The sequence below is a fragment of the Conger conger genome, chromosome 11 (genome assembly GCF_963514075.1).
Source record: "Conger conger chromosome 11, fConCon1.1, whole genome shotgun sequence".
NCBI classification, from domain to species: Eukaryota; Metazoa; Chordata; class Actinopteri; order Anguilliformes; family Congridae; genus Conger; species Conger conger.
This window is the reverse complement of record NC_083770.1, coordinates 45,731,734-45,739,621: the sequence shown is the minus strand read 5'-3', so window position 1 is coordinate 45,739,621 and position 7,888 is coordinate 45,731,734.

Sequence of the window (7,888 nt, the reverse complement as noted above, 5' to 3'; positions counted from 1 at the left end):
GTGTGTGTGTGCATCATTTGTCCATTCAATCCTCAATCCTTTCCTTTACCATGAGAAGGAAAATCAGTCATATATGTCAAATATGTCTCTGTTCGTCCAACAGGGTTCAGGAGCTCTAGTCTTTACTGTCTGCCAGATGAAGGAAGATGTGATTTTTTAAAACGTCTGTTACACTGTCTTCATTATGTCAACTGAATTTGTACAGCATATGTTTCATTGGAAATTTTGGCATGGCAAAACCCTCAAGATGAAGTCAGACGTTTATGTAGGAGACCCAAGTCAATGGGCACATCTGTGTTGAATGCTGTAACTGTGGAACATGATATTCTGTATATGAGTTTAGTTGTGCTCATGCACTGATGTTGAGCCAGCACTTAGTGAAATGGAGCTGCTTAGCTTCAAAAGCTTATGGCCATGACTCATTGATTCATTCTTTGTAGAATGCACTTCCATCATTGAGCAGCAGTTTAGCAGAACTGTTATCTACTGCAAATACTATCATTAAAAAAAAGTCCCATATGTTTTCGGCAGGTGTTAATGGTAAAAATGTGAGAATGCTTAGGAAATGGCTGCAGTCAGAGCCGGCTGGTGAGTCTGTGGGTCCCGAGGCGCGATCTAGATAACAGGCAAAAAAAACAGATAAATAAATAAAAAACTACAATAAAAAAACTACAAAAACACCACATCATGACCCCTTAAACACACCATGGCCCAAGATGGTCACCTATTTGGGCCACATAATCCACATTGAATGGAATGTAGTTCTCTACACCAACAAATCATCTCAAACCATATTTGGGCAATGTGGAATTAGACTGATGTTCCTGATCAGGTCGAAAGCAACTAGGCACGCTCATCCCGTTTGTCACCCCATCCGTTGTATCGCGTTAGAAATGTGTGAGCGGCCTTGTTGAAAGAGACAAGTTGTGGGACCTGCCAAAACGTAATATCCTGCAGATAGTCGTATATGGTAGGTTTCCACAATGCAAGCTAAAAAAAATGTGCTGGACCATTCTCCTGGCTATTTGACAACAGCCCCCTTCCCTGTGTTATCTGGGAACAGGGGGGTGGCAGACCCCAGCCCCAGCAGGGTGGCAGTGTCTGCTGGTTTTCTGGCATGATGCAGGATGTAAGGGAAAATCCAATCGCCACTGATTGGCTTTGGACTCCACACACCTTGTTCCAAGGGGCCTTAATTGGTTGTTGATTTAGAGGAGACTACAAAGGCCTGCGTATACTGTAGCCTGAGGTGGAAAGTTCAGGGGTCAGAAAGTAAAGGTCCTGCCATTGGTTTCTTCCACCCATGGACCTATGAAGCTGATGTGACTAATTACTGTAGTTTTACCTCCTTGTTGAAGATTTTTTGCTAATTAATAAATGTGGTTGGAACAAAATACTGGGGAGGACTTTTACTTTCTGAACCTGGGTTTCCACCTCCAACAACACCTCTCCTGACTTGACCTTGACTGTCCTATCTTAAAGAGAACTATTTCCTTCCCTAAAGGCACATGAATTACAAAGCAAACAGTCGGATAATTCACTGCACTTACAGAGAGGGCTGTGAAAATGAATCACACATCAGACTGAGCAGTGCAATAACAGTCGAGACGGTTCCATCCTGCCTCGTTCTTTCCATAAATACCAAAGTTCGTTTTTATCACTCAAGGATTAATATGTCAGAACACTATCGGGATTTTGCGCAGCATGGTCTTTTGTGCAAATATCTCAAGCTTCCTGTAGAACACACTGACCTCCCTGGTGATATCTCGTTGTCAGGACCTTTCTTTATAAGCGGAGAGAGAGGAGGCGGGAGTCTGTGTACGAGCCCACGCGTGGACATACAGTATTTCAGCATTTCTCTGTAAGCATGGACCTGCGTGGAGATGTTTTTAGACGTGTGGGGATGTGTGCCAGGATTTGTAGAGTGGATGTGTTTGGCTGTTTATACGCATCTGTTTTGACGCTCGAGGATCGGTGTCTCTGGATTGCGAGTGAATTCTCTTGTGAACGTGTGACGATGTGAGTGAGTTTGTGGGAAATGTCCGTGAATTATAAATGACAGCCCGCTGGATAACCGTCAGGTTTCACACAGTGACATCAGCATCGAGGCGAGCTGCTCCGCTTGCCGTTGCTGGCTTTTCCCAACCGCTCATCTGACAAAGTGGAAAGTTTAAAGATTGGAAGAAAAAGCAAGAAAAACTAAATATGCAACATGATTGTGATCCAATTTACTGGGGAGGGAAGGGATTTGGATGGGAACCGGATGACGCTCTGGGTGAGATCATTCGAGTTTTTAGGATTGTTTTTAGGAAACAGTCATTTTGGAAACTTTCTCCTCACAGATGAAATCATCCAGGTGTCCATCTTGGTTGGTGGCGTGAGTGCAGAGCGAGCTACAAGTACAGTCTGCAAAAATGCACAGTCACTGCAGCGTTGTTCTAGAGGTTAACTCCACTGTATGTCATGAGTTTAAGTGCTGGGTCATGGATCGTCTGAAAATAAATGCTGAAAAGTAGAGACACCCCTTCATAAATGGTTGGCATTTATATAGCGCCTTTATTCAAAGTGCTGTACAATTGATGCTGCTCATTCACCCATTCATGGCACCAACCAGCTCGTCAGGAGCATTTGGGGGTTAGGTGTCTTGCTCAGGGACACTTCGACACACCCAGGGTGGAATCGAACCGGCAACCCTCTTACCGCCTGAGCCAATGTTGCCCCTAACCCTGACCCCTTGGTTTACAACTGCTATAATAAGCCTTGGCAAGGAGCTGCCTTTAGCGATGTAGCACAAAATATAAATGAGCTTGTATTTGGGAAAAAAAAGAACAATAATTTTCTGACACTTTTTGTGAATGGTCACTTATCCATTGGCCATGTAACGTTTCAATGTCAGGCTTTTGGGTCTTTGAATACATTTGTGGTAAAAAAATAAAAAAATAAAAAAAAAGGTTCTACTACAATTCAGTGGCATACCCATTTTAAGCAATATGCTGACACTGTAAAGGGTCCTATAGCATAATTTGTGCTACTGCAAGGTACAGTCCATTATCCAAATCTATAAGTTCATACTCAGGTCTGCCATTTTGGGGGTAGTTTTACGCATAAAATGTAAGAAAGGGAAGCATCAGAACAGCTGAGGGCAGGGAACACTCATTTACCTCTGCACTGCATGTTATGGTTCACAGGCTAAGGAACTTATCCTCAGTTGTCCCTGCAATGGATTGGTAGCCCATGAAGAATAGGATTGTTTACAATATACAGGGCAATAGACACAACATTGTACGGAAAGATACATTAAAGACATAACAAGCTGTGCTTTGTTTTATTTTTTTTTATTTTTTTTGCCTGCACCATTTCAATGAGAAAACCACAGGTGTCAAAACGCCAGCTCAGTAAAACACACATTACTGTGAGAGACTGCCATGTCTGTGTATGTTCACCACAGATGTGCTTGGCACTCAGTGGTACTGTCGCTCTCAACTTTAACGGCTCCATAAAAGCAATGCGGGCGAGGATTCAGACCGTCGTTTTCCGCAGCCTGCTTCTGCATCTCCTGTTAGAGCTGTCGATGACGCAGTTTACTTGCAAAATGGTGTGAACAGCGCAGACTGTTCTGTAGAGGCCTCACGGGCTGAAACATTACCTGCCGTGTAATGAAAATAAAGTGTGTGAGTTTTTATTTGTGTAGTGTGTGTAGCGTAGTGACCCGGATACAATGAATGTCTACTGTATGTGTCCAATTTGTCAGATTACAAGTTTATACTGCACATTAATCAGGCGTTGAGTAATGTGGAAACCTGCTGTACAATCCATGCATGGATAGATTTGATAGATTTCATTTGATTTGTTTTACACTGTCTATTCTAACTGTTGATTTTTACATTACATTAAGGGCATTTGGCAGACGCTCTTATCCAGAGCGAAGTGCAGTTGATTCGACTAAGCAGGAGACAACCCTCCCCTGGAGCAATGCAGGGTTCCCAAGGGCCTTGCTGGAGGGCCCAACGGCTGTGCGGATCTTATTGTGGCTACACCGTGGATCGAACCACCGACCTTGCGGGTCCCAGTAACATACCTTAACCACTACACTACTTTGCTTGCGTTTAAAAAAATGTCTCATCTGTTTTTAATTGTACAGTACCAATTCTTTTTTAGGGTGAAAAAATTACTCCTCCCCCATCTCTTTTTTGAGCTTGCAGAGCTTCAGTTTGATTTATGTTATGCAAGTAAAGATCGGGTCACTGGACCCGAGACCACGACCCGAGTCTTGAAAATCCACAACAACATACAGTATGTGAATAATTCCCTGAGATCAATAGAGCTGCCTATTTTTCCCCACATTCATTTACACACTGCACAAAGAGACGCGGTGCTGGCCGTCTCTCTGTTTTCCAAAGCCCTGCAGCTGCCCAAACTTTCTTCCATATGGGCAGGGCAGAGGAGGGAAAGAGGGGGTAAGTGACACGGCAAAAAAAAAAGAAAGAAAAAAAAGGCAAAGAGGAATGCCGTTTCTCTCCCGCACAAACATTTACAGAGCGCTTGTGACTCTGTGATTTTGTATCATTGAGTCATACCGACACTTCTGGAACATACTCTGAGCTGACACTGCAATTTGAGAAGCCAAACTAATCTGATACAGCTTTTGTTTTTTTCCAAAGTTTATATTACTCTCTATTTTTTTTGCTTGCACTTGGAATAAGTGTAAGTAATTGAAAAGGGCTCATTATGAATCATTTTCCCATTTCTCTCTCTCTCTCTCTCTCTCTCTCTCTCTCTCTCTCTCTCACACGCACACATCCTGTCCGGTCTTATTCCCTCTCTCCTCCAAGTCTCCTCCTCTGGAACTCCTCTGCATCTTGTGAGCCTTCCCACCTTCTCCGTGACAGACTAAAGAGAGGATTCTAGAAAGCTGTGCCTTTGAGGAAGGGGGAAGGCTCTTCTCTTAGTCTGCAGAGAGAGAGAGTGCATCTCCACTTCAGTTGATTTCTTTCTCTTTTTCTGAAACGAGGGGCAAGCGACATTTTAAACTGCAACTGGAATACAACCTGTCTACTCACCTGTGAGTTTTCCAAAGGACTCAAACTGCATCAGACTGGACACGTGCGCCCGATTTCCTGGTGAATCCTCAGCCTCTCTATGCTCAGTTGGATTTTACATTAAAAGTGCGATCTCTGAGGGTATTATTCTCTCCTTAATCTCTGGGAGTTCTCATATCGGCGCTGCAAATTCAGTGTTTTTTTTTTTTTGTTCGAAAAACTGTTGTTTGTGCGGATACAAGCGGATACACGTCTGCCTTTGTGATCAGCTCATAGCTGCCCTAGGTTCAACTCTGTTGGGGAGCCCCAAGTCACCAGAGGTCTGTGGGGAGGGATAAAGTTGGCACAAGATGAGGTGGTGCCTGGCACTTCTGTGTGCCACCATTTTGGCTCTGTGCTGGGTGCTGGTGCACACCGGAGAGGCGGACTCACAAGCAGCGCTCACTGGCGGCAGGGCCCCGGGGGGTCGGGCCCTGGGGGGTCGGGCCCTGGGGGGTCGGGCCCTGGGGGGTCGGGCGCGGGAGGACAGGGGGCGTCTGCAATGGATAGAAGAGCAACAGGACGAGCCGACGGACGAGGGGCCTGTGGAAAGCCCGGCCACGGACCCGAAGAAAGGAAATAAAAAGTCAAAGAAAAAGAACAAGAAAACTGCGGAGGAAGTAACTGCAGGTAAAATAAAATAAACTAAAGACATACACACAGGCGTAACATCTTACCGGACATAACAAAGAGTAATGAATGGAGAGTTGGCTTCGACCGAGGCTAGCGGCATCGCCGATTGCACACACCTTCCCGCTAGCAGTTCCAGAAAACATAACGAGCAGCAGACTCACACCTGGCTTTGCTCAAAAACCAGCACACGTGGGACTGAAAGCCAGCGATGACAAAATATTCAATATTTAACTTTTTTTTGACTGGGTGTTGTAGAGCCAGCACTTCCTGCATATTTTCACAGTATTCACTAGCTAGACCAGTTGTTAATGCCACATGTCAAAAGATGAACTTTTGATCCCTAAACCATGAAATATTGTATGCATTTGCACATTTCAAAATCTTGAAATAGCAGAGCTGCTTTCGGTCGAACTGTATACTGTAAACTGTACAGATTGTATTTTTTACATTGGGGGTATAGGGATATACACTGTTTATCCGTAAATGCCCAGACACACATTTATACATCTCTGAGCTCTTTATTTAAGACGCCTTTTGGAATTGCAATCTGAACTTTCCATCTTAAATCTGCACTGGTGTTGTTCTACGCGGGAGATTGTGATGATGGAGCACATTTTTGTGCCCCCCCTGTGGAAAAGTGACCTGACCGAGGTCTGAATTCTGTGAAGATTTAACCAAAAGAGTGCAGCCACTACATCTGGATTTAATGATGACAATGGGGAAACAAGTCTCTTGATTGTCAAATATTCCTCCACAAACATTCGGCGAATGCACTCTGAGGGATACTACATTTATATTGTCCTCCTCCCTGTTCCTCCTGTCTAAATTATGTATGAAACAATTTTTTTTTTTTTACAGACTTGGATTTCACGTTTATACTCTAAAATTAAAAAGGCAGTTGCAATAATTACCTGCACGCAGATGTAAAATCAGAGTAGGCTTCATCATTTTTATCCTCTATCTGCTAATTAGACAGGAAACGGGAATTACTGTAAGTTAAAACCAATAATGCCACAGGCTGTTCCTTGCCTGAATGATAATTAATTTGAGTTTGGAGGATTTGGAAAAGCAGACATTAAGTTTCCATGGAAGCTGAAGTCCCAGACATTTCCTGAAAGAAAAAAAAAGCATAATCATACCATCTGCAGGGGGAAAAGGGCTGAAGTGACAGAATCCGACAAAGCCTCAAATCATTCCATCCCCATTTATTTTCCTAAAGTAAACAGAATAACAGGAAATTGCGACACTTGAGTTGTATCTTCACATCTTATCAAGCTCTTTTTCCCTCTGATGCCGTGCACCACACTACGAGGTGCAATCAAAGGGGAAATAAGGCCAAGCACCACTGAAGGCCAGAGGGAGGTATGACTGAGAGAGCTGCTGCATCTCAAACTGAGAGACGCTGCCTGGAGCTCCAGCAGAGGGGCTTTGTTTATGGTACTGTAAGTACCATAATCCTCAGTGTACCGTGCTGAAGAAAAAGACTGATTTCATGGCAGGTTTTGAAACAGCTGGCAGCCGATTGGCCAGTTGGACCAGCTCTAGACTCAACATGGTTTGACCAGCTCAAGCTATGTTTTGAAACAGCTGGCAGCTGGTATTTCAAGCTGGATTTTTACACCAGGGTATTGCATGTTACCCCCGACAACAATCAGTTGATGCAGTGGCTGTCAGCTGACGTAGCCGTGAGTGAGAGGGTTAAACCAATCAGTTGATGCAGTGGCAGTCAGCTGACGTAGCCGTGAGTGAGAGGGTTAAACCAATCAGTTGACAGAGCGGCAGGTCGGTTGCCTGGATCAGATGCCCTCCTCCTCCTCGGCATGGAGAGGTGAGATAACGGCGTCTTGTGCAATCCACACAGAATAAAGGGCAGTCTGTAATGTGCAGCTGTCCCAGGGGGCTAACCCACCTGCGGCCCCATTGCTCTCGCGGTGTTCTGGCAGGTGAGACTTTATTACACCTGTCAGGGTAAGCTACAGGACGCTTAATACCCCCTCCCCAAGCTCTCTCTCTGTCAGGCTCAGACCCGAACACGTACCAGTGGCCCCTGCCACCTGCTGAGACAGACAGGAACCCACTCTCTCAACAGGCTGGAGCTAGTCTGAAATACGAGCCCAGCTCACATACGCCACATACCCTCAACATCAGCCTCTGCAACTTATAACCAAACTTTGGAG